Source organism: Lissotriton vulgaris, chromosome 7 (genome assembly GCF_964263255.1).
Source record: "Lissotriton vulgaris chromosome 7, aLisVul1.2, whole genome shotgun sequence".
In the NCBI taxonomy this organism is placed as follows: Eukaryota; Metazoa; Chordata; class Amphibia; order Caudata; family Salamandridae; genus Lissotriton; species Lissotriton vulgaris.
In genome coordinates this window covers 22278265-22305858 of record NC_141695.1, presented here as the reverse complement: position 1 = coordinate 22305858, position 27594 = coordinate 22278265, and the positions used below count along the sequence as shown (strand labels likewise).

At 45.6% G+C, this 27594-nt stretch overlaps 1 protein-coding gene across 2 annotated transcripts in view; it reads left to right on the top strand.

Moving 5' to 3' along the window:
* Window positions 1-27594, top strand: part of SIRAL2 (SIR2 antiphage like 2) — a 748558-nt gene that overhangs the window by 79218 nt on the left and 641746 nt on the right. For both annotated transcript variants that reach the window (XM_086928446.1, XM_086928445.1), the window contains exon 2: window positions 5607-5833. The gene's annotated coding sequence lies outside the window, so the exon portion shown is untranslated. The remainder of the gene's footprint in view (window positions 1-5606; window positions 5834-27594) is intronic.

The following is a 27594-nucleotide window of genomic DNA, read 5'->3' as shown; positions in this document are numbered from 1 at the left end:
GGCCGAAAGGGAGCCAGTGGGGGTGATAAATAGGCTGCAAGTGTGAGATAACGAGACAGAAATGACTGGATGGTGAAGCAAAGAGGCAGTGGAGGAGAGTGCAGAACACCGGGAGGAGTGCCGAGTTGATTAATGATGGCTCGGCACAAACAGTGATTTTCAGATCCATATTGAATTTGGTCCTTTATTTTACAAGACTCTGGAGAGAAGAGTTTTGTCAAACTCTGCAGTTGTAGAAAGATCTTAAATAATTTGTCTATTTCCGTGTCCATTTCTGCGACTGAAAATGAAGAGCTTCAACTATACAGGTTAGCCGCCAGCCATCAAGTTCAGGGTCGCCGCCAGCCATCAAGTTCATGGTCGCCGCCAGCCATTAAGTTCAGGGTCGCCGCCAGCCAGCAAGTTCAGGGTCGCCACCAGCCATCAAGTTCAGGGTCGCCGCCAGCCAGCAAGTTCAGGGTCGCCACCAGCCATCAAGTTCAGGGTCGCCGCCAGCCAGCAAGTTCAGGGTCGCCACCAGCCATCAAGTTCGGGGTCGCCGCCAGCCATCAAGTTCAGGGTCGCCGCCAGCCATCAAGCTCAGGGTTGCAGCCAGCCATCAAGTTCAGGGTCTCAGCCAGCCATCAAGTTTAGGGCCGCAGCCAGCCATCAAGTTCAGGGCCTCAGCCAGCCATCAAGTTCAAGGTCTCAGCCAGCCACCAAGTTCAAGGTCTCAGCCAGCCATCAGGTTCAAGGTCTCAGCCAGCCATCAAGTTCAAGGTCTCAGCCAGCCACCAAGTTCAGGATCTCAGCCAGCCATCAAGTTTAGGGTCTCAGCCAGCCATCAAGTTCAAGGTCTCAGCCAGCCACCAAGTCCAGGGTCTCAGCCAGCCATCGAGTTCAAGGTCTCAGCCAGCCATCAAGTTCAAGGTCTCAGCCAGCCACCAAGTTCAGGGTCTCAGCCAGCCATCAAGTTCAGGGTCTCAGCCAGCCATCAAGTTCAAGGTTTCAGCCAGCCATCAAGTTCAGGGTCGCAGCCGGCCATCAAGTTCAGGGTCGCAGCCAGCCATCAAGTTCAGGGTCACAGTCGGCCATCAAGTTCAGGGTCTCAGCCGGCCATCAAGCTCAGGGTCGCAGCCATCCATCAAGTTCAGGGTCACAGCCAGCCATCAAGTTCAGGGTCGCAGCCAGCCATCAAGTTCAGGGCCGCAGCCAGCCATAAAGTTCAGGGTCGCAGCCGGCCATCAAGTTCAGGGTTGCAGCCAGCCATCAATCTCAGGGCCGCAGCCAGACATCAAGTTCAGGGTCTCAGCCAGCCATCAAGCTAGGGTCGCAGCCAGCCATCAAGTTCAGGGTCGCAGCCAGCCATCAAGTTCAGGGCCGCAGCCAGCCATCAAGCTCAGGGTCGCAGCCAGCCATCAAGTTCAGGGCCGCAGCCGGCCATCAAGTTCAGGGTCGCAGCCAGCCATCAAGTTCAGGGCCGCAGCCGGCCATCAAGTTCAGGGCCGCAGCCATCCATCAAGTTCAGGGCCGCAGCCAGCCATCAAGTTCCGGGTCGCAGCCAGCCATCAAGTTCAGTGCCGCAGCCAGCCGTCAAGCTCAGGGTCGCAGCCAGCCATCAAGTTCAGGGTCGCATCCAGCCATCAAGTTCAGTGCCGCAGCCAGCCGTCAAGCTCAGGGTCGCAGCCAGCCATCAAGTTCAGGGTCGCAGCCAGCCATCAAGTTCAGGGCCGCCGCCAGCCAGCAAGTTCAGGATCGCCGCCAGCCATCAAGTTCATGGTCGCCGCCAGCCATCAAGTTCAGGGTCGCCGCCAGCCAGCAAGTTCAGGGTAGCCACCAGCCATCAAGTTCAGGGTCGCCGCCAGCCATCAAGTTCAGGGTCGCCGCCAGCCATCAAGCTCAGGGTTGCAGCCAGCCATCAAGTTCAGGGTCTCAGCCAGCCATCAAGTTCAGGGCCGCAGCCAGCCATCAAGTTCAGGGTCTCAGCCAGCCATCAAGTTCAAGGTCTCAGCCAGCCACCAAGTTCAGGGTCTCAGCCAGCCATCAAGTTCAAGGTCTCAGCCACCCATCAAGTTTAAGGTCTCAGCCAGCCACCAAGTTCAGGGTCCCAGCCAGCCATCAAGTTCAGGGTCTCAGCCAGCCATCAAGTTCAAGGTTTCAGCCAGCCATCAAGTTCAAGGTTTCAGCCAGCCATCAATTTCAGGGTCGCAGCCTGCCATCAAGTTCAGGGTCACAGTCGGCCATCAAGTTCAGGGTCTCAGCCAGCCATCAAGCTCAGGGTCGCAGCCATCCATCAAGTTCAGGGTCGCAGCCAGCCATCAAGTTCAGGGCCGCAGCCAGCCATAAAGTTCAGGGTCGCAGCCGGCCATCAAGTTCAGGGTTGCAGCCAGCCATCAATCTCAGGGCCGCAGCCAGACATCAAGTTCAGGGTCTCAGCCAGCCATCAAGCTAGGGTCGCAGCCAGCCATCAAGTTCAGGGTCGCAGCCAGCCATCAAGTTCAGGGCCGCAGCCAGCCATCAAGCTCAGGGTCGCAGCCAGCCATCAAGTTGAGGGTCGCAGCCAGCCACAAGTTCAGGGTCGCAGCCAGCCATCAAGTTCAGGGCCGCAGCCAGCCATCAAGCTCAGGGTCGCAGCCAGACATCAAGTTCAGGGTCGCAGCCAGCCATCAAATTCAGGGCCGCAGCCGGCCATCAAGTTCAGGGCCGCAGCCGGCCATCAAATTCAGGGTCGCAGCCAGCCATCAAGTTCAGGGCCGCAGCCGGCCATCAAGTTCAGGGCCGCAGCCATCCATCAAGTTCAGGGCCGCAGCCAGCCATCAAGTTCAGGGTCGCAGCCAGCCATCAAGTTCAGTGTCGCAGCCAGCCATCAAGCTCAGGGTCGCAGCCAGCCATCAAGTTCAGGGTCGCAGCCAGCCATCAAGTTCAGGGCCGCAGCCAGCCATCAAGTTCAGGGCCGCAGCCAGCCCTCAAGCTCAGGGTCGCAGCCAGCCATCAAGTTCAGGGTCTCAACCAGCCATCAAGTTCAGGGTCTCAGCCAGCCATCAAGTTCAGGGTCTCAGCCAGCCATCAAGTTCAAGGTCTCCGCCAGCCATCAAGTTCAGGGTCGCAGCCGGCCATCAAGTTCAGGGTCTCGGCCAGCCATCAAGTTCGGGGGCGCAGCCGGCCATCAAGTTCAGGGTCGCAGCCAGCCATCAAGTTCAGGGTCGCAGCCAGCCATCAAGTTCAGGGTCACAGTCGGCTATCAAGTTCGGGGTCGCAGCCGGCCATCAAGTTCAGGGTCGCAGCCGGCCATCAAGTTCAGGGTCGCAGCCGGCCATCAAGTTCGGGGTCGCATCCGGCCATCAAGTTCAGGGTTGCAGCCGGCCATCAAGTTCAGGGTCGCAGCCAGCCATCAAGTGCAGGCCACAGCCAGCCATCAAGTTCGGGGTTGCAGCCGGCCATCAAGTTCAGGGTCGCAGCCGGCCATCAAGTTCGGGGTCGCAGCCGCCCATCAAGTTCAGGGTCGCAGCCGGCCATCAAGTTCATGGTCGCAGCCGGCCATCAAGTTCGGGGTCGCAGCCGGCCATCAAGTTCAGGGTCGCAGCCGGCCATCAAGTTCAGGGTTGCAGCCGGCTTTATAACAGAGGAGCTTCCAGCCATGTCCACTGTTCTCCGCTCTGGCTGCTGTTGTCAGTTTACTATTTCCCTGTATTTCTTTTATGATCCTAGAATTATCTGTGTTGGGTGAAGTTTTCCATTCTCCTTCTTTCCTGGTACTCGCCTGGGATTTTTGATCTAAGATTAAGGTGAGTCTGGAGGAAGTATCACTTTTTGTAGCAATTTATTTATTTATTTATTTGTGTCTCTTTGATAGGATTGTCCATGGCTTTCATGACACTGGTGTCAGTGGAGTCGATACTTGTCTTGTCTAATTCGACTTATGTCAATTCCCAAGGGTTGAGAAGAAAGGATGAAGCTATTTTATTGTTTGAAAAGTTCCTGTCTCACCCCACCCCACCCCATCCCACCCCACCCATTAAACGAAAGCAACATTTCTGTGGTACTGGATCTTTAGACTCTCGAGTGGGAAAATGAGTTGTTTTTGTCTTTTGATCCAGGCTCCAGGAAGTTCCGTCAAAGAAAGTTCAGGGCAACAAGAGTTGTGGACTTGGGCCAGAACAGGAAAACACATTTGGAAGTCTTTTGTTTGTCTGGGAGGTTGCATCCTCTCTGATAGCTCTAGTGGCCCAGTGTGATCTTCTGAGCATACTTGTAAGAGTATCTGCTATCAGGGGGCAAATGCAGAGAGCTGGTGTTTATCCAACACCCTACAGCATCCGCATCAAGTGATACCTGATAAAATGGTGGAGCACAGATCAGCTTAATTGGTAGAAAAACTGTCTCTGGCATTCTGTATTGGTAAGATTTAGCTCTTCCTTTCCAGGAGGCAGATTTACAAGCCCCTTGTGAAAACTTTACGCTGCTGTTGCGGCACTTCTGTGACGCAGTGGCGTCGTAAACAATGCACCACACTGCAACATATTTACAACGGGACACATCTAGGGAGATGCGTCACGTTGGAAAGCCCTGCGCTACATTATACGTGCTTCAAGTATAATGTATGCAGGGTGGGCGGTCACACACAGGAAAGCCTCGTAAAAGTGACGCAGTGAAATCTACAAGATTTCACTGAGTAATTTTTACTATGCCACTGCGTCAAAACCTTGCGCCTGCTTGAAGCAGGCGTAAGGAGTGACGAAGCATGTTAGGCATTCCTAACCATTGCTGGAGTTGCGTTGTACTCGCGACACGACTCCAGCAACGCGCTGCCCTTACGCTGAAAAGATGCATCACACATCTGTCTATCCTTGCGCCACAGTGCGCCGCATTGTAAGTTCGGCACAACCATGGTGGCGCAAGGTTTTTTTTATGTGTCGCAATTTTACTGGTGCATCCCTGCTAATATGCAGGGATGCTGCAGTTCTTGTAAATCTACCCCCAGATAGCATAAACATTTCTTACAAATTTCTTACAAATTGGCAGCTTTGGGGTTTATTTTTGTCCCTTGATTTGTAGAGGACCTCAAGTAATGTTTGCTTGAGTCCATGCTCCACACTCGGCCTCACATTGGATCAGGTTTTTGCAGCCTTGTTTTTCCCCTTGTGTGCCGCAAGGCTTCTAACCGTAAAGTGAGTCCACTGGTGCAGCACAAGGGACCCTCAAAAGTGGCTTCAATTGGTGTCCCTAATCACCAACTTTTGCAGCCCACTATGTAGCACAGTTCTCTACACCAGTGGACCACCAATGAACATGTTAGTTTTCAGGATAGGCACCTGTCAGGATATGCACCAGATATATTTGGTCTTTCAAATTCTTGAAAACTCTTGAGCTTATAATATCACTCCAAAATATTTGTACTATACACCTATTTGCCGTGTTAGTTTGTAGTAACTTTGAAGTTGTACATTGCAATCTGTTTCATGCCTTTTAATATTTAACATTTAGAAATTCAAATAGAACACACTGTACTCATGTTTGCTTGAAGCAAAACCATTGTAAAAGTGGAAACATTTTCAGTAAATGATTTAGTAAATGTTGCTGTACTTATTTTTATCTCTGTAATTAATGGTTCTCAATAAACCTTACAGGTTAATCAGATGACCAACAGAGCCTTCTAGAAGACACTATTGGGAAATATAAGGCCAAGAGAATAGAATCAAAATTCTCACCGTTTGGTTATACGGCTCCCCCCCCTAAAAGCAAGAACCAGAAATAGATACTGCTGCAGCTCATCGTGGCTCTCACCAGCCGGCCAAGCCTTGAAGAGCTGGCGCTTGGATCTTCAGCTCGGCTGTGTGTGGAGACAGACAGGCAGGTAACTAATGCTTGATTCACCTTAACACAGCACAAACATGCCGTCACATATGAACGCACCCAGTATGTGTGCCAGGGAAATAGACTTTTCTATTGGTACGTTGGTCATCTCACCAGTGGAAACAATGCCCATATATCAAGTAGGACCACTATTTTGGAAGGAATGGGCCCTTTTATGCTGGAAATGCCACCAATATGCAAGTTGTGACCACTAAATGCTATATGTTGCCTGATCAGATAAAAAAGGAAATGTTGGTTTTGGGTTCTGGAAATTTATTCCAATTTCCAATGTCAAGGCTCCAAACTGACTCTGGGCGACAAAAGGCAGGAGAGTCCTGGTGTCAGATTCTTTTGTGTGTGTACAAGTAAGTCAAAGACCTTTGAAGAGGAAGTGGGGCTGAGTCCATCTTCCCCCCAGTCATGGTGCCAGAATGACTTATCCTGTCCACACCTAAGCCCCCTTTGTGTCACTGTCTGGAGGGAATACACAAACCCCAACAGTAGGGCCATTCACAGTCAGGTGACCCAGGACAATGGCCAAAATCACAAATGGTTGGGAAAAGAGAGTGGCAACTTTCTAAAAGTCTAATAACAAGAAAATGTTCCCTATGTTGTTCTTTCTTTCTTCATTCACTGCCTCTTTCAACAACATGCCCATTCACCCATACACTACATGCAGACTATAGGCCTTATTTTTGTAAAAATATCTTTATTGAATTTTTTTATAAACACGTTTAGAAACCAAAATCAATACATGAAATATCCCTAGAGGAGAGGACACAATTCTGTTTTTATAAACTCTCTCTGATGTGTATCATAATGATTTATCTACATAACATTTTTCAATGAGCATGTATCGTTAAAATTCAAGTACACACAGATGACATATGTTAGATATAGTATCACTCATTATTAGTATAGAAAAAATAGTAATTCAACTAATGCAGTAGCTTAGTATTTATCTTCAAGTCGCAGAAACATTTATGAAACACACTCACTGGATGATGCCGGCAGTGACGTCATCAGTGATGTCATTTGAGATGTTATCTTTGATGTCATGAGTGATGTCACTGACCATGTCATGAGTGATGTAATATGTGCGGTCATAAGCAGTGTACTACGGGGCATAAGTTATAGTTAGCTCTGGTAACTATAACTGCTGAATTTCCATAGTTTTTTTACATGGGAAATCGGAGCCTAACTATAACGTCCCTGTAACCTTTGGATTTTTGAGTGAATTTCTAAGTAAACTTTAATTCCATTTCCTAACGCTAACGTCCCTGTAACCTTTGCCTTTTTTCAGGGAATTTCTATGTTTTTTTAATGTTATTTCCTATCTATAACATCCCTGTACCCTTTGTTTTTTAGTGAATTTTGAAGTTTAATTTTTTTTAATTCCCTACCTTTAACCTTTGAGAGTGAGTATGTAAGTGGCTGTGCGGGTCCGTAAGTGGGTGTGAGAGTGGTAGAATGGGTGTATGAGTGATTATGTGGGTGTGTGAGTGGGTGTGTAAGTGACTATATGGGTGTGTGAGTAGTTGTGTGGGTGTGTGAGTGGGTGTTAGTGACTGTATGGGTGTGTGAGTGGCTGGGTGGGTGTGTGAGTACATGGTAGAATGGCTGAATGGGTGTGTGAGTGGGTGACTGAGTATCTGTGTGGGTGTTAAACCAACAAAAGGAGGGACTAGGGCTGAATGAGGTCCAGCATACCTGCCCCTAGAGGTAATTTGTAAGTAAGATTCTTGGTTGTAATGAATTGGCAGGATAGTTTAGACTGTAACACGCATGAAACATGTTGACCCTCTAATTCCTCATAAACACAACCTAGTGCTGGAGTGAACCATTAAATCCATCTCTCGCCTGGCTCCACGTTTTTAACCATAACAAAGGAACTCAGTGATTAAATAGCGTTTTGTTTTTTTTAGTTATTTTTATCGCACATTTTTTCTAATCTACTCACACTCATTCACACATTCCCCCACCATACCCCACTCTTCACATCAGCAAAAACAAAAAAGAACTCAGATAAAGAGCACCCTTACGGGGCCTGTTGGCCATTGCAGCGCTGGCCGAACAAAGCTGCCCGATGATGAAGCATGACACCCCTCTGGGTGTGCGAGTGTCGTTGCTCCTAAGGGAGCACTCCCCTCACCTGCCTCCTGGTAGACCTTGACTCCTTGACAGAAACTGCCTACCCTTTTTTACGAATTGTCTGTGTGGATGTGTCATGAGCTGTGTGAGTCACTTAGCCAGAATGGAAACTGACCTGCCCCTTTATCCAACAAGAGTTCACAGATTTGCACAAAATGTCTACCCAACTGGAGTACTTTGTATTGGCTAATTAGTAAGTGCTTATTCATTGGAAAAATGTCTTGTGCATAATCTAGACTACAGCTGCGTAATGGACTACGACAAAATGCCTCCAATAACCTTGTGTGCATGTAATTTCTGAAATGTGATTGTTGCTTGAGGTCATGATCAACAAATGTGTGATAACCTGAACCTTTGCTAAAGAAGTGCTTCTTTGTTTGGTGGCAATGTCATTATATTCCTCTGCAGAAAGAATGTATCACCATAATTGTAGGGAAACACGCTCAGGGGTCCTTTAGGTAAGCTGTCCACCAAAGTGGGAAATGGCAGCAAAACCTTTGCATACTACTTAGGAAAACGGGTCGGGCCCAAACGGGCAGAGATGCAGATGGTTATGGGCATTTGCATACTTAGGATAAGTAAAAGCTAGAACCATACACTCTGCTCTCAACAGGAGACAACAAGAAAGAAACCCCTTGTCACAGCCACTACAGATCAGATTGAACTCCAATAGATCAATAATGCATTCACCTCCATTAAGGATTTTAAGGAGAGGGGGGCCCGCTCCTCCTGGTAATTTCGTGCAAGGGGACTCCATCCTATGGGGCCACGCCTCTTGATGCTGAGTGCTCTGAGCCCATCCTGGGCCCCCAGTATGCAGCATTGAGGACTGCGGGGGAGCCAAAATGCTCCCAGGGTTACTGCCAGCTCTACGCCTCAGGTCGGAGCCAGCATTGCTCCCACACGCATGGAGCAGCCAAAAATGCTCCTCTCTATGTGTGTGAGCAATATGTTTATTTGTTGTCCTCCCGCTTGACAGCAGGTAGGAAAACAGATGAAAAGTCTTCACCATTAGAAGCTGACTTACAGTTTGCTCTTACTTGCCAAGCAAAAGAAAACTGCTTTCTCACGAGGGTGGGCACCTCAGGAGATGAGATAGGGAGCTGGCTCTGGGGAGTGGCAGTCTCCAGAGGCAATGATGTCTCCAGTAGCGGGGGGCCCTGCTTTCAGGTTGCATGGGTTGGCCCCGGGGAGGTGGTGGTCCCCGCAGCACTAGAGAGAGAATGAGGGGGCCCGCACAGCCCCCTCCAATTTAGTTTTACAGTTCTGGGGAAGTGGTGGTCCCCGGGGCTCCTCTAAGCCACAGGAGGAGGGATCCTCACAGCCCCCCTCCAAGTTTCCATCAATTTCCCAGGGAGATGGTGGTCCCCAGAGCTATTAGGAGCACGAGGAGGGGAATCTGCGGTCCCCCTTCCATTATTTACATAAAGCCCCGGGAAGGTTGTGGTCCCTGGATCTCAAAAGAGCCTGAGAAGGAGAGCTGTGTGCGCACCCGTCCCAAATTTTTTATATACGAGAAGCTCCCGGGACCTGCATTTTTTTGGGGGGTGGGGGTTTTGCAGTGGATTCATTGTTCCTCCCATAATTTTGTGGCAAACGTTTATTTAAAAAATGCTTCTTTTGGCCTGGCAGGGTCTCTGGGGGACCCCAGAGCTAGTCACAGTATTCTTACCCTGCCCCGCATTTTCACTTGGTTTTGGGGACTTGGCTGAGTCCAAGTCCCAAAATGGCTGCCATTACTTCCTGATTGAAATTTTGGCAGCCAATTGGATATCAGAAGGGGAAATTTTGGATCCGCTGCGTCTCCGTATCCTTAGATCTACAAATTTGTTTTATCTTTAATATCTTGAAAACTACTGAATGGATTAACACCAAGTAACAAAAAATGATTTTTCTGGACCATGAGCTAACTTGTTACCAAATTTTGGGCAATTCCGTCCAGCGGTTCAGGCTGTAGTTGTGTAAAATATTCCTATGGGCAATCGCATGGGTGAATCTTATGTAGGGACCGTTATGTAGGGACCGTTGTTTTTCTCAGCCCCCAAATGACGAATCATCCCGCAACTTTCAACACAGCAGCTGAACTGAGTGTCATACTCATTTTGACAAAAAAAAGATTTGTCCAACGTCAAACTTAATGGCAAAACAAAAAATGTTTTTCCTATGAGAACAAGGTCCTAACTATATATATATTCACTGAAAAAACCATAGGTTTCACACCTGTTATAGTTAGCTGAACATTTTACTCATACAAAACCATTGAAATTCCCACGTTATAGTTAGTTGGACTCACTATAACTCGCGCGCCCGAATCCACTGCTGATGATGTCACATATTACATCATTCATGACATGGTCAGTGTCATCACTGATGACATCACTGATGACATATCAAATGACATCACTGATGACATCACTGATGACATCATCCATGTGACAATCAAATACACCTCATCACACACTAGTATAATCTTTCATCACTCACCGTAAGCGCCTACGTACGTGCCGCGTAAGCGCCCCCGTAAGCGCCCCCGGAGCGCGCAGGGTGAGCGGGCGTCAAGCCATGTGACCTTATAACAACACTTTTGATTGGTTCATAACACCCACCCATTTCCCTCACTACCTCTTTGCAATTGCTGAGAGAACACCTCTTGCCTGTTTCTCAAACTACTACCACTCATTTTTCAAGGATGTCTGCTTCCCAGGACCCCACCACAGATTCTGATGTGGAATTCGTGCCTGAGGAGCCCCCCGCCCCCCCAAAAAAAATTAAAGAGCATTTTATTTGGAAGTTTTTTACTTTCCCAGAGGGGGAAAAGAAATGTAATGCTGCAAAAGTAACATGCCGGATATGCGACACAACTCTGTCACATGTGGATCCCACCCGAAAATACAGCTTTGGGAATGCCACCTTGATCCGGCATGTGGAGAGGAGGCATCCTAACACCTTTGCCAGGGAGAGCACGAGGGACCTGGCACGCAATCCCCCTAGAGATGGCGCCACCACCTCCACTGGAGAATCTACATCATCTTGGAGAGGAACAGCAACTTTAATCCCCAACATCCAGCCGGTGTTTTCAGATTTGAAAATCCACTGCAAACAGTGTGATCAACTGCTCTGCTACGGGGAGCAGAGCATTGGGTGACGGATGCAGAGTCATCCGATCCGCTGGCTCGCTAGAGGTACCAGAATTGTGCCTGCGCTGTGCCTAAGCTGTTGCACTGAGAGAATTGATTGTTTTTTACACTGTTTGCTGTTGATTTAAAAATGCTGCAGTCGATTAAAAAAACGGAATTTTACCCTGATATGCATTCATTTTAAAAGAACCAAATCCCTGTGTCTCTAGACATTTTAAAACGTGTACATTTCACTGTGTTAGCGCTACCTGTATTACTTCGCCTCGGCCTGAGTCAATAGGGGGAGGACGACATCTCTGGTCAGCAAGGAAGCCTGGGCTTGATTCTCACTCCTGCCCGCCCCGGTCCGACGTGGTAGCCAGTACCGTTGAGCGGAGGGCGGGTCAGGGAGAGCCAGGCACTTCCTCTGGGGGGATTGCTGGAGCGGTTAGCGCTCTAGTTGCCTGCATTTCTCTGGGCTATTTAGCCCTCGCCCGATCCCGAGCGCGCAGCGGTCGCGCGCTAGGGAGCCGAAGCTACGCCGAAGAGTAGCCAAAGAGTTGCCCGTCTGCGCCCGTCCGCAACTGGTAAGGGCTAGGGGCAAAGGGCCATACACTCTGGCTGATTCGTCATGGACCCTACGATGGCCCCTAGACTAAGGTATACATCTCAAGCGATGCACAATCTCCGTCCTCAGAGGGATAGGGGCTGTGTCCGTGATCAATGGCCATGTGTGGAGGGTCCCTTTTCGTGCATGCATTGCAGATTTCAAGCAACCCATACTGCCATCTCTATTTGACATGTGGTTAAAGAAATACCGATGTCTAAGGGCTGGGAAAGTTTCCTTTTGAAAGTACGCTCATTGCCCAAACACTATCTGGAGATTTGGGACCTTATACATACCACCAGTCCCGAAATCTGTTTCTTAACAGAAACCTGGTTAAAACCACATGCCACCCCAGCTATTGCTTTGGGAATTCCGGAAGGATACAAAATTCTCAGGCTCGACCACCCTATTAAAACTGGAGGTGGGATAGCTATAGTATATAAAGAAGATCTGAAAGTTACCATAATGAGCAGAGTTGTTGTCCGACAGTGGAAATTATGATTTTCAAAATAAAGTCAGACTCCAAACAAAACTGGAAAGGAGCTCTGATCTATCGCCCACCTGGGCTTAGTAAGGAATTTACCCTATCACTAACAGAACTACTAGCACAACACCTAAAAGCCAAAGAAAACTTTCTGCTAGTAGGTGATTTTAACTTTCATGTCGACATTCTCAACCATCCTGAAACATTGTCCCTACTCTCAGACCTTTCCTTGCTAGGATTCCAGTTACAAAATAATGGTCCCACTCATATAGGTGGCCATACCTTAGATTTGATTTTCTCTAATGGCCCCAAGTTATGTAGTCGACCCCCTACTCGAGTTAATTGGTCAACCATTGCCTTGTTGAATTCACCCTCCCCGGATTAGCAAAACCAATCAAAAAACAGTCTGTTCCTCCCATATGGCGCAGACAATGGCACAAGGTCACATTAGAAGAAATTCAGAAAGTATGGAAAGAACCGCTTATCACAGCAACAGATAATGCGGAGTCAGCTCTCTCCAAATACAACACAACCCTTAAAGAAGCTGTTGATCTTCTAGCTCCGCTGAAACTTTAGAAGCAATATCCCATGTCGAAACAGGAGACATGGTATACTGAACAACTAAGGATAGAAAAACAGGGCTGCAGAAAGCTAGAAAAGGTATGGAGAAAGACACATACTGAAGAAAGCCGGAAAAATCACTCAGTAGCTTTAAGTTCCTATTATAAAAACATCAAGTTAGCCAAAAAGAACAGCTTAACATCACAGCTAGCAGAAGCAGGGAACTCTTCTAGAGAGCTGTTCAGGATCTTACAGACCTTTGTAAAGCCCTTGACATGTGAGAGTCCTGATGAATGTATTTATTTATTTATTTATTTATTTATTTATTTATTTATTTATGTGCTTTTATAGCGCCTGAATAAATCCCCGAAGGGGTATCTCCGCGCTTGTGCTGGATAAGGAGATTTGTACCATGCCTGGTCATTTACAGAGGTAGTGAGTCATGAGCTGATTAATTAATAGTAAAAAGGTGAGTCTTGAGGGTTTTACGAAAGGATAAATGGTTGGTGATGAGTTTGAGTATAAGGGGAAGGGAGTTCCAGAGAGCAGGTCCTGTGTGTGCCAGAGCACGACCTCCCTGACGAGATTTTTTTATTTTAGGGACCTGTAGTAAATGGAGATTACTCGATCGAAGTGATCGGCCTGGAACATAGGGTTGAAAAGCTTTAGTCAGATATTTGGGGCCCTTTCCTGTCAGGCATCTATGAATGGTACACAGAATTTTGAACTTCGTGCGTTGCCGCACTGGCAACCAGTGGAGTTTGGCTAGTAGAGGACGGGAGGGAGTTCTAGATGGAACATTGAGGACTAACCTCACCGCCATGTTTTGGACTACTTGCAATTTGTTTAATTGGCCTTCATTAGTTGACAATAGAAGGCCATTGCAGTAGTCCAATCTACTGATCACTAGTGCCTGGACTAGGGTTTTCCTGTGACTATCAGGTATATAGGGGAACACCCTTTTCAATAGTCCGATGGCCCTAAAGCATGTGCCAGCAACTTGGTTGACATGATGTTTGAAAGTCAAGGCTTGATCGAATAACACCCCCAAGTTTTTGACAGTCTGCTTTGGGACAGGAACTGGTCCTAGTTCTGTGGGCCACCACTCCCCGGACCATAATGTTGCCGCCTCCCCGAACAACAAAACTTCTGTTTACCCCACGTTGCATTGTAGGCAATTCTCGGCCATCCATCTTGACACGGCCATCATGCCTTCTGCAAAGGATTTTTGCAGGGCAGGTGTAAAAGTTTTAAAGGGGAACAGCAGCTGGGTGTCGTCAGCGTAGGATATCGGGGTAAACCCATATGGCCTCACTAAGTCGGCCAGGGGGGCCACATACACATTAAATAATGTGGGGCTAAGGCATGAGCCCTGTGGCACACCCCTGGAGAGCTCCCTGGAGGTGGATTTATGGGAGCCCAGCCTGACTTCTTGAGAGCGGCAGGAGAGGAAGCTTTCCACCCAAGACAGGGCTGCACCTCCCAGCCCTACATCCCTCAGACGGTCGAGAAGCACTTTGTGAGACACCGTATCGAAAGCAGCAGACAGATCCAACAGCACCAGAATCATAGACCCCCCACTATCCAGTGTCAACCTGATGTTATTGGTCACTTCTAGTAGGGCCGATTCGGTGCTGTGGTTTGGCCTGAACCCAGATTGAGAGGGGTCCAGTCCTTCTGCTGCTTCGAGGTGATTCGATAGGTGGGTGTTCACGTGCTTCTCTGTCATTTTACCGATGTAGGGTAGGAGGGAGATGGGCCGGAGGTTGGAAAGATCTGTCCAGGGGGAGGCCGCTTTCTTCCTTATAGGGTTTACCACCGCTATCTTCCATTCCCTCGGGACTTGTCCTTTCGCCAGTGAGGTATTCATAACTGACTGAATGGAGGGTCCCAGGATGGAAATCAAAGGGGCCACCATTTTAGCAGGAAGGTGATCATTTGGGGAGCCAGTTTTCATGTGGTTAATGAGGAGTGGAAGATCTAAATCACTGACTGGTGGAATAGTAAGAAAGGTGTTTTTAGTATGTGCAGAGGATACACATGGGGGGGAGGGCCGAGTTTCTGTGCCTTGAGAAGCAATGATTTTATTGTAAATCAAATTTATTTTGTCCTCAAAGAACATGGAGATCTCATCGCACAGTGTCTGTGAGGCATCGTCAGGGCTCACACTAGCTGGCGGTTTTACAAAACTTAGCAGGATTTTGAATAATTCCCTCAGACAGTTTCCCGCCTCATCTAGTTGTAGGGATAAATTCTTTTTCCTTGCAAGTTTTATATTTTTATAGTAGTTTGACTGAGCTTCTAAAAACATTTTCCTTTCCTGCTCATTTTTAGATTTCCTCCACGTTTTTTCTAGCCTCCTACATTTCTGTTTTTCTTTCCTGAGGTCAAGGGTATACCACTTTTCTTGTTTGGTAAGGGGGTACTGCTTATTAAGTTTTAGCGGGGCGAGGGTGTCAATAGCTAGTTTAAGAGAATTATTGTACTTTTCCAGTGCCGCTTCGGCTGAGTCTACTTCGGAGAACTGAGGTTATTGCCAATGTTCACGCAGATTTTCAACTGATATTTTATGCCATTGGCGACGATAAATAGGAGGAGGTGGTGTTCTGGGTTGTCATTTGGTAGGTCCTGCCAGATAGAACTCAATCAAAAAGTAGTCTGTCCAGTGGATTTCTGTAGCAGGGAGGCACCTGATTTTAGTGCAGTTGGAAAATATAGAGTCAAGGGTGTGACCCGCTATATGAGTCGCCCCACTATTTTTTATCTCTAGTCCAAGATTGGACAGATCTGCTGTTAGTTGAATTGATTCAAGGTCTTCAGGGTTGTCCATATGTACATTAAAATAACCAAGGAGAAAGAAGTCCTCCTTAGCTCTAACATGGGGAGCCAGTAATTCCAGAAGAGACAGAGCAAAATCTGGATTCTGTCCCGGTGGGCGATATATTAGTGCGCCCTTCCATGAGATATTACTTGCTAGGTTAATTTTGAATACCATGATTTCCAGAAGAGGGGTGGAGCTTTGTTCTAACATTGCTATCTTAAAGGTGTCTTTAAATATGATAGCTAATCCACCTCCTGTTTTAATTGGCCTACCCGCATGTATGATTTTATAACCTGCTGGGACCCCTAATGTTATTGCAGTTATAGTATGGGGTTTCATCCACGTTTCGGTAAAAAAACATATGTCAGGTTGCTGGGAAAAAATCAGATCCCAGATCTGAAGTTGGTGTTTAGGAAGGGACCGTACATTAAGGAGAAGACACTTAAGTTCTAGGGGAGATGCTAATGTGGTTACATTGTCGTGGGAGCTGTCTGTTGGCACAATTGATTGATAACGACATTGTCGACATGAAAAGCAACCCTCGAGTAGCTTACAGGATAATCGTGTAGCACAGATACTCGTGGGTTGTAGCTGGCGCAGGGAACTAGCGGGATAGGAAATAAAACGAGTACCTGAATTAGTAGGGTCCATAACACATGGGCCCTAGCCCCTAAGCCACGTCCTGTCGCGTACGGGCGCAGACGGGCAGCTCTTTGGCGGGTCTTCGGCGGGGCTGCGCGCCATCACTGCACGCTCGTGGTACTGCGAGGGCTAAATAGCCCAGAGGAAGTCAATCACTAGAGCGCTAACCGCTCTTCGTGCCGGCCGACCGGAAGTGCCTGCAGGTCCCCACGAGGAGTGTCAGGGAGGCGGCTCCGGTAGTCAGTAATGGCGTGTGGTGCAGGGGGGTATTGAATTTTAAAAAAGAACACAATTTAAAAGACACAATATCACTGCTAAATGTAATTTTTAAAAAGCGCTATCAAGCTCTTACTGCCCAGGTCAGGTCAGATCGCCAAGCGGGTCGGGGACACTGCCACTGTCTCCTTCCACTGTATTCAATCATTATGTAATGAAATCTCCCTCTTCTTTGAGGAAAAAATTGACGCCATTTATCAGAAGATTACAATGGCTAAAAGCTCTGGGACCAGCATTAAAAACACTCTGATACCATTCGACAATAACCAACCTAAGTTAACTGAGTTCCCTGAAACCAGTCAAATAGAAATCCTATCTTTGATAAGTAGCATTAAAACCAGCTCCCCACTAGATCTCATTCCAGCAAAAACAACGGCCTTAATAAGCAACCTCCTGTGCCCTATTATACAGACGATCATCAATCTATCTGTCAAAGAGGGACGTATTCCCCAACACTGGAAAAAGGTGGTAGTAAATCACACCTACGCCCCATTTCCCTACTACCATTCTTAAGCAAACTGTCAGAACAATATGTGAACACTCACGTGTCAAGGTTTGTTGAGGCCACAGGGTGTCTGGACCACTCTCAATCTGGGTTCAGACCTAACTACAGCACCGAATCTGCACTCCTCTCCGTGTCAGATAACATCAAAATGACACAGGATAGAGGAGGCTCCATGATTCTGGTGCTGTTAGACCTGTCTGCAGCCTTTGACACTGTGTCACATGAGATTCTTCTTGGCCGTTTGCAGCAGGTGGGAATTGGAGGCGTAGCTCTGTCTTGGCTGGAGAGTTCTCTCACAGGCCGCTCACAAAGTGTCAGCCTGGGCTCCTATCATTCCATCTCCAGGGAGCTCACTAAGGGGGTTCCGCAGGGCTCATGCCTAAGTCCCACATTATTTAATGTGTATGTGGCCCCCCCTTGCTGACATTGTGAGACAATATGGGTTTACCCCTGTGTCGTATGCTAACGACACCCAGCTCTTGTTCCCTTTTCAGACTTTAACCCCAGAAATTAAGAACTCTTTTGCTGAGGGTATGAGAGCGGTATCTCACTGGATGGCTTCTAATTGCCTCCAGTGTAACGTGGGCAAGACAGAAGGTATGCTATTTGGGAAAGCAAATCTCCTGTAGTCACCAGATTGGTGGCCTCTGGAATTGGGGCCTATTCCTTGTCCAAAACAATCAGTTAAGAGCTTGGGAGTCAGACTGGACCAGAACTTGGTCCTAGAAGAACATGTGAATCTGGTGACTGGATCCTGTTTTCGGACAATCGTCCTCTTGAGAAGGGTTTTTCCCTTCCTATCAGATGTTCACAGAAAGACCTTACTCCAGGCACTTGTAATAAGTCGGTTGGATTACTGCAATGGCCTCCTCATTTCAGCAAATGAACATGTAATCTACCGACTCCAAGTGGCCCAAAACACTGTGGCCAGACTGGTTCTCAATGTCCCCTCAAGAACTCCATCTAGGCCCCTTCTGGAAGAGCTTCACTGGCTGCCTTTACGCCAGCGATTCAAATGTAAATTTTTTTGTATCATTCATAAAAGTCTCTTTGGATCAGGTCCCCATTACTTGGCTCAGAAATTTGAAATTCGCAAATCGGAACGCCTTCTGCATTCCAACAGCCAACTTCTACTAAAAATTCAATTTATTAAGAAGGCAAGGCAGGGTGGCATGGCTCTCTCTTATGTAGGACCTTCCCTTTGGAATAAACTCCCTGTGGACATGCGTCATAACACCAATCTTCTCTCCTTTAGGAAGGCACTAAAAACCTACCTCTTTAGGGAAGCTTAGACACCCACCCATCTTGCACCCAAGGCACCTTTTTTTCTGACATTTACAGCGAGCGAAGCGCGTAAATACCCCTTAGGGGGTCGAGTCTGGCGCTATAGAAGCAAATAAATAAATAAACTAATTGTCCGTAAGAAGGAGGACCACCACTGCTCTTCCCAGCCCTAAATTTTCACCTTTTATTTGCTTCTGTTGAGCAGTTTTGGATTCCCTGGTTTTGTTTTTCTCCTGAAAAAAATCCTCAAAAAATATAAAATCGTTCTTAAAAAGTACAAAAAAATTTAAAAACAAAAAAAGAAGAAAAAAAAAAGTTATTTTCAGAACTAACTCCAATTCTCCAAAAAGAGCTATCTTCCTTATATATAGTGTCATTCTTTTTTTCAAAGAATGTGTACTGAATAAATGAATAAATAAAATGACTGAATGGAGGGGAAAAAGTGACTGAAGGAACAAGTGACAGAAGGGGAGGGAGGGAAGGTGAGTTGTGAACGGGAGTGAGTTGAAGTGGAGTGAACGAAGGAGAGTGACAGGGAGTGAGGGAAGGGAATCACCCGTACGCGCACCCGCACATGCGCCCTGAGCGTACTCCGCGGATTGAAAAAAACAAAAAAATAGCTTTTTTGCCCTTCGGGGTCCTTATAGGCCCCCCTGAGAAAACCTAGGAGGTCAGGGGGTCTCTACCCTGCCCCCTTTTAACGTTTTCCCCTTTTGTTTTTCACCTCTTGTGTCTTGGTTCTACCGAGACACAATATGGCGGACTCTCCGGACCGTTTGGAATGTTCACAGACACCCGAGAACCAATCAGCTTTCCGCTCGCACACTTCCGTGGCGTGCGGGATACGCTTACCGGTACGCGTACCCAAAGCGCTCGAAGCGCGCGTATAAATGTATAAAACATGTTTAAGCTAATTTTCATAAAAACCACTGGAGCGATTTTCACCAAATATGGAAAAGGCCCTACTGCGTTCCAGTCCCTACCATTTTGCCAAGTTTGGTGTAATTCCGTTCAGCGGTTCGGGCTGTAGCCGTGTCTAATCGTCCTATGGATATTAACATGGGATAACATGTTTTGGGACCCCCCTTTTTTCTCGGCCCCCGCTTCACGAATCCCCCGACACTTTCAGGGAAGTAGCGGAGCGTAACGGGCCATCTTCTTTGAGAAATTCACAAAGATTCATCAACCGGCGCCAAAGTTATTCCCAATAGAATGTTGTGGATTTCCAATGGAAACTAGGTCCTAACTATAAGTACCTGCTGGCGACCGGGAAGTAGGTGATATATATATTACCTACTGGCGGTCGCCAGTAGGTAGTTATAGTTAGGATTTTTTTCAATGTTAAATCTCAAAATTCTATTTGGAATAACTTTAGTACCAGTTGACGAATCTGCCTGAAAATTTCCTCAAAATGGCCTCGTCGAGTTCCGGTCTTTCCCTGAAAGTTTGGGGGGTATTTGTCAAGCGGGGGCCGAGATAAAAGGGGGGTCCCAAAACGCGTTTTCCCCATGTTAATTTCCATAGGGCGGTCGATTTCACTTTTAGCTCGAACGGCTGAATGGATTTACACCAAACTTGGCAAAATTGTAGGGACTAGTAGCCCGATGTGCCTTTGCTATGTCTCAAGATATGTGCTCCAGTGGATTTTGAGTAATTTAGGTTAAAAAAAATATATATATCTATAGGCGCGCCCCGGTACGCGCACTGGGGAGCGCACCGGGCGCGCCACGCGACTTGCGCGCAGAAAGCTGATTGGCGCTTGGGTGTCTGTAAACATTCTAAACAGTCTGGAGCGGCCGCCATCTTGTGTCTCGGTAAAATCGACACACAAGAGGTGTCAAAAACAAAGGGGGGAATTGACCATAAGGGGGCAGGGTAGACCCCCTCCTGACCCCCTAGGTTTAATGTGGGGGCTAAAATAGGGTCCTGCGGGGCATTTAAAAAAAAAAAATTCTATTTGCGCGAGGGGAGCGCCCGGTACGCGCACCGGGAAGCACACTGGGGAGCGAAGCACGGGGAAAATCCAGGACCATATTTATGAAGGCCTTGCGCTGCCAGTTTTGCGCCGCCTGTGCGTCACTTTTTGTGACGCACCAGCGGTGTAAAAAAATGCGCCTTGTTACGCTACATTTAAAAAGTGACGCATCTACCTAGATGCGTCACTTTTTAAATATAGCGCAACGAGGCACATTTTTTTACACCGCTGGTGCGATGCGTCACTTTTCTGTGCGCACTCCTTACGACATTCCAGATGTGTCATATTTAATGTATGACAAATCATGTTGCAAGGAGTTACAGATACGTCAGTATTTCTGACATATCTGTAAACATAAAAGTGACGCATTGCTGGAGTGCGCCACAAAAGTGACGCAACTCCAGTAATGCGTCCTTTCACATGGGGAAAGTACCATGTGAAAGGTCTTGCGTCAGTCTTACACCTGCTGTAAGGCAGGCGCAAGATTTTGACGCAACAGCATCCAAAAAGTGACGCAGTGAAATCTCATAGATTTCACTGCGTCGTTATTACCAAGCTTTTTGCGGGGGAACGCCCCCTCTGCATACATTATACCTGACGCAGATATAATGTGGCGCAGGGTTTTAAAAAGATGTACCTAGATGCGTCACTTTTTAAATATAGCGCAACGAGGCGCATTTTTTTACACCCCTGGTGCGATGCGTCACTTTTCTGTGCGCACTCCTTACGACATTCCAGATGTGTCATATTTAATGTATGACGAATCATGTCGCAAGGAGTTACAGATACGTCAGTATTTCTGACATCTGTAAACATAAAAGTGACGCATTGCTGGAGTGCGTCACAAAAGTGATGCAACTCCAGTAATGCGTCCTTTCACATGGGGAAAGCACCATGTGAAAGGTCTTGCGTCAGTCTTACACCTGCTGTGAGGCAGGCGCAAGATTTTGACGCAACAGCATCCAAAAAGTGACGCAGTGAAATCTCATAGATTTCACTGCGTCGTTATTACCAAGCTTTTTGCGGGGGAACGCCCCCTCTGCATACATTATACCTGACGCAGATATAATGTGGCGCAGGGTTTTAAAAAGTGACCCATGTACCTAGATGCGTCACTTTTTAAATATAGCGCAACGAGGCTCATTTTTTTACACCGCTGGTGCGATGTGTCACTTTTCTGTGCGCACTCCTTACGACATTCCAGATGTGTCATATTTAATGTATGACGAATCATGTTGCAAGGAGTTACAGATACGTCAGTATTTCTGACATATCTGTAAACATAAAAGTGACGCATTGCTGGAGTGCGTCACAAAAGTGACGCAACTCCAGTAATGCGTCCTTTCACAAGGGGAAAGCACCATCGCACCAGCGGTGTAAAAAAATGTGCCTCGTTGCGCTATATTTAAAAAGTGACACATCTAGGTAGATGGGTCACTTTTTAAAACCCTGCGCCACATTGTATCTGCGTCAGGTATAATGTATGCAGAGGGGGCGTTCCCCCGCAAAAAGCTTGGTAATAGCGACGCAGTGAAATCTATGAGATTTCACTGCGTCACTTTTAGGATGCTGTTGCGTCAAAATCTTGCGCCTGCCTCACAGCAGGTGTAAGACTGACGCAAGACCTTTCACATGGTGCTTTCCCCATGTGAAAGGATGCATTACTGGACTTGCGTCACTTTTGTGACGCACTCCAGCAGTGCGTTACTTTTGTGTTTACAGATACGTCAGAAATACTGACGTATCTGTAACTCCTTGCGACATGATTCGACATACATTAAATATGACACATCTGGAATGTCGAAAGAAGTGCGCACAGAAAAGTGACGCATCGCACCAGCGGTGTAAAAAAATGCGCCTCGTTGCGCTATATTTAAAAAGTGACGCATCTAGGTAGATGGGTCACTTTTTAAAACCCTGCGCCACATTATATCTGCATCGGGTATAATGTATGCAGAGGGGGCGTTCCCCCGCAAAAAGCTTGGTAATAGCGACGCAGTGAAATCTATGAGATTTCACTGCGTCACTTTTAGGATGCTGTTGCGTCAAAATCTTACGCCTGCCTCACAGCAGGCGTAAGACTGACGCAAGACCTTTCACATGGTGCTTTCCCCATGTGAAAGGACGCATTACTGGAGTTGCGTCACTTTTGTGACGCACTCCAGTAATGTGTCAATTTTGTGTTTACAGATACGTCAGAAATACTGACGTATCTGTAACTCCTTGCGAATTGATTAGTCATAAATTAAATATGACATATCTGGAATGTCATAAGGAGTGCGCCCAGAAAAGTGACGCATCGCTGTTTTCACGTAGCGATGCGTCACTTTTCAGAAATGAGGCCTCCAGTTTATTCACTGTGTCACCTCTACGACCCTTTCTTGCGTCAATACGTCCCTTTTGCATACATTACACCTGACGTAGGAATAATGTAGCACAGGGGTTTACAAAGTGATGTATTTACCTAGAAACGCACTTTGTAAATATGAATAAATAAGGTGCCTTTTTTATTGGAATGTTGTGTCACAAAAAGTGATGCTTTGGTGGCGTTAAAGTGACGCATGGCTTTATAAATGAGGCCTTCTACCTTCAACTCCAGCAATGCATCTTTTCTTATCCTTCAACACTCCTGTTCTTTTTCAACATTTTCATAGAATATCAACATTCCCCATATTCACTCTTCTTCTCATAACTTTCTTTCCTAACACTCACCTTCTTTCAGTCCTCCTACTTCACATCTTTTTTCCTCTCATACCTTTCTGTTCTTTCTTACTCATTCTCCTTTCAATTATCAATGCACTCTATTTCACTTACTCTTTTTCATTTTTTTAAGAATATAGCTCTTTGATGAGAATTGGAGGTAGTTCTGAAAAGAACTTTTGGTTTTCTTCTTTTTTCAAAACAGGAACAAAAACAGGGAATGGAAACTGCTCAACAGGAGCAAAAAATCCAAACAAAATTAGGGGAGGGAAGGGCAGTGATGGTTCTCCAATGCTCGAACCATGAGCTGGACACTTTGCTCCCCATAGGTGAGGAGTAGATTGCAGTATCTGCATCTGAGGATACCATGGTTAAATGCAGGTTGAATGTTTGGCACCTGCTCCTGTGATTGCCCCCTCCCCGAAGAAGTTGCTCCTCCGGTGGATGTAGAGGCCCCATCACTGGGAACCTCTTGTGCCAGAGCCCTGACACTTTCCCGGGCAAAATTCTGGGGGTGCTTCCTCTGGACATGGCGGATCATTGTGAAGTTCCCAAAAGAGTACTTTTTCAAAGGGTTACCTCGTGACAGCTCTTCTTTGCAGATCCTGCACTGCACTTTTGGAGCATTTACCTTTTTTTGTCCAGGTGGGATTTCAAAATATTTCCAAATGTAATGTTCCTTAATTTTTCGTTGAGGAGGCTCTTCATTAATGAATTCTGGGTCATCCTCACTGCTGGATTGTCTGGCAGCCATTGTAAAACCAAGAAATATCCTGGAGCAAAAAGGCAGGTCTTTCAGTCACAAAAGTGAAAGAAGAAGTGAAGGAAATGGGTGGGGATTTCATTCTTTGTAAAAAAAACTGTTAGCAACCAATGAAAAGTGTTATTTTAAGGTCACATGACTCGACGCGCTTACGCTGCGTGCTCTGGAGCGCTTCCGGGTGCGTTTACGCGGCGCGAACGTAGGCGCTTCAGGGGCGCATACGTGGCGCGAACGTAGGCGCTTCCGGGTGCGTTTACGCGGCGCGAACGTAGGCGCTTCCGAGGGCGCTTATGTTGCGCGCAGAAGTGACGTCATCAAACTTTTACGGAAATACATAATCATTTTCCTTATTAAAAAAAACTGATTTTATTTGTATGGTACGAAATGTTTTGCATTATTATTAACTTTTCATTCATATTTTTTTTCACGAACGAAAGTAGCGCTCTGGGTGCGCTTTCCGGTGAGCTTACCGGTTAGCTTACCGGAAAGCTTACCGGAGAGCATACCGGAGAGCTTACCGGAGCGCGCACCCAGAGCGCAAAAGAAAATAATCATATAAAAAAAAAGAATACTTAAACAAAACAGCAAATTGTAAAAAAAATAAAAAGGTTAGAAACTCGATATAGAAAGGAATTAGCATTTAAAAAACCTTTGAAATTCACTGAAAAAACCATAGGTTTCACACCAGTTATAGTTAGGAATTAGCATTTAAAAAACCTATTAAATTCACTGAAAAAACCATAGGTTTCACACCAGTTATAGTTACCTGGAAATTTTACTGACATAAAACCGTTGAAATTCCCACGTTATAGTTAGTTGGACTCACTATAACTTGCGCGTGTAATGCACTGCTGATGACATCACATATTTCATCACTCAAGACATGGTCAGTGACATCACTCATGACATCACTGATGACATCTCCTTGTGACAGAGAGACTGACCTACTTTCACTGTAAAGTAACCCTTGAAACACATTTTGAAAAATAAAAAATAACATTTTAAAAAAAAGTGGACATACCTATACCAGATGCAACAACCAATTCAGTAATTCCACCATTTATATACATATCCACTCACTCACCAACACTTCTATATAGTCACTCATACATGTACTCACTCATCATATGTAGTGAGACACCTATACATCCGTTAACACACCAACAGTCTTCCAAAAGTTGCTCACACACATTTACTCACACATGCAAATAAACTATTGAACATCCATTTATTTGCATATACAGCTATACACACACTACCACCTTACTTCTAAGGAAACTTACACATACATACTCTCTTAAACAAACACTTATAGAAACGCATACTTATTTAAACAAGAACTCTTTCAATCTCTCACTCTCACATATACTTAATTATATACACCAATACTCACATATACTAGATTAAAACATATATAGTTACTGATAAAGACACTAGTGAGACAGTCATTCACTTACTAACACATACATATACACACTCATTCACCCTTACAATCCTACACATATGCTGTCTTCAAAACACATACAAACAGTGAGTCAGTCATTGATGCATCTATGTGCTAAGTAACACCCCCACCAAATCAAACAGACAATTATAAAGATACTAAAAAAAAACATCTAATAACCCATGTACACACACATGTAGCTACTCACCAACCCATGCAGCCACTTATACACAAAGTGAAACACTGATACATATATTTAAATATTTAAACATTACTCGCTAATGTATGTATTCACTAAGATACACTTAATAAGCTAGTTAACCAATAATTTTTTTTTAAAAAAACATCCATTTAGACACTTATTTAAACATTTATTCTTCCATTGACCTTTACATATACATATATAAAAAATATTTATTTATTTTTCAGAAAGGCACACATTCACTGGATGGTGTCATCAGTGATGTCATGAGTGATGTCACTGACCATGTCATGAGTGATGTAATATGTGATGTCATCAGCAGTGCATTACACGCGCAAGTTATAGTGAGTCCAACTAACTATAACGTGGGAATTTCAATGGTTTTATGTCAGTAAAATTTTCAGGTAACTATAACTGGTGTGAAACCTATGGTTTTTTCAGTGAATTTGATAGGTTTTTTAAATGCTAATTCCTAACTATAACTGGTGTGAAACCTATGTTTTTTTCAGTGAATATATATATATATATATATATATATATATATATATATAAACAAATCTTCAAACAGCACACTCCTGCCAGAAATGAAGACACGGACCACGAAGGCTGCAGTAAGGGAGATTTTAATCCAAACCTCTCAGGTTACGCGTTTCGAGCAACTTGTGCTCTTGGTCACACACCGCGCACCTGGTCAGCAAACAAATTTATACACATGTTTTTGGTTACGTGATGCTCCACCTATTCAGTGAGTCACATGGTGTATAGACATAAAAAACACACTATAGTGGTTTTATATAAGTGCACACAGTTAAACAATTTATAAAACAGTGAGAAGGGCACTGAAACAAAATAGCTGCATGAATGCAAAAACTTTGACTGTAACATCCTGTACATAAATGGTATAAAGTCATGTTCATATTAATTATGTTGGAGAAAAAGATCCAACTTAAATACGAAAGAAAGTATAAACATATAGAAAAATATAATATCTATATATACTCACTTCCTATGTACAAAAATATACACACCATCTATTTATTTACAATACTATATACATATTCACAAATCATGACTTGATAGACCTGTACCACCATATTAGGTACCTCTACTAGTCTCACAATTCATTTGTGTGCTGTATCCTCATGACTAGGTTTTAAGAATGTACATTATAAGTGCCTCAACTCATATACCAAGACCCTAAGTGATTCCTACAAATAAGTAATAATGTGATTTAGTGAAAGCAAAGAAAATCCATGTTGATACCAAAAACTCACTTATCAACAGTATATACATGAAGTTTGTACAAGAGACATACATTTACAGAGAAAAATTACATTCAAATCAAGATCTTATGAAGTAGAAAGTCTTAATATGATTTCGACTTGGTGCAACTTCAGCGCAGTTAGAATTTTTCTTTACAAGAACCAGTTCTTTAGTTCAGCAGGACCTTGAAAAGAGTAAATATGAAAGACCACATATGAATACTCTCTAGATCTAATAAGAGAAATATAATCACATAACCATGCAGATGATGGTAATTACATGCAGTATCACAACAAATGATGCAAATCTTCCGTTGTATTTAACCCATTAGGGTACTTGCTGTCCAGCTCCATTATGTACTCAGTTTCTTTTTTCCTTAGCAATCTTTCTCTATCACCTCCTCGAGTGAGGGGTGCTATCACATCAATGACATAGTACGTTAACTTAGACAAGTCATTGTTGTGGGTGGATTTGAAGTGGCGTGCTACCGGGTAGGTATTATCATTGTTCACTATCGCACGTAAGTGCTGCAAGATCCTGAAATGCACCTGTAGTTTGGTACTGCCCACATAACGAAGGCCACAGGTGCACGTCAGGACATATATTGCATACTCACTGTGACAGTTGTAGTGTCCCCGGATGGTTTTCCTGATGGGACTAAACGGTGTATGGTAATGTGAGGTGTTGACACCGAATTTGCACGCCCTACAAGAGGAACATTTAAAGAAACCTTTCTGTTTGAGCCAGGCACTGCCACTGCCCAGCTCAGGGCTACTTCTAACTAGACAGTTGTGCATACTGGGGGCCCTTTTGTAGGTTATGGTAGGAGTACTGGGAAGTATGTCACTCAAGAAACTATCCGTCTTGAGGATAGACCAGTGTTTCCTAACAATAGACCTGATTTGTCTCTCTTGTTTGCTATAAGTCAGAATCAGGCGAGGGGCAATGTTGTCAGATTCTAGCTCAGA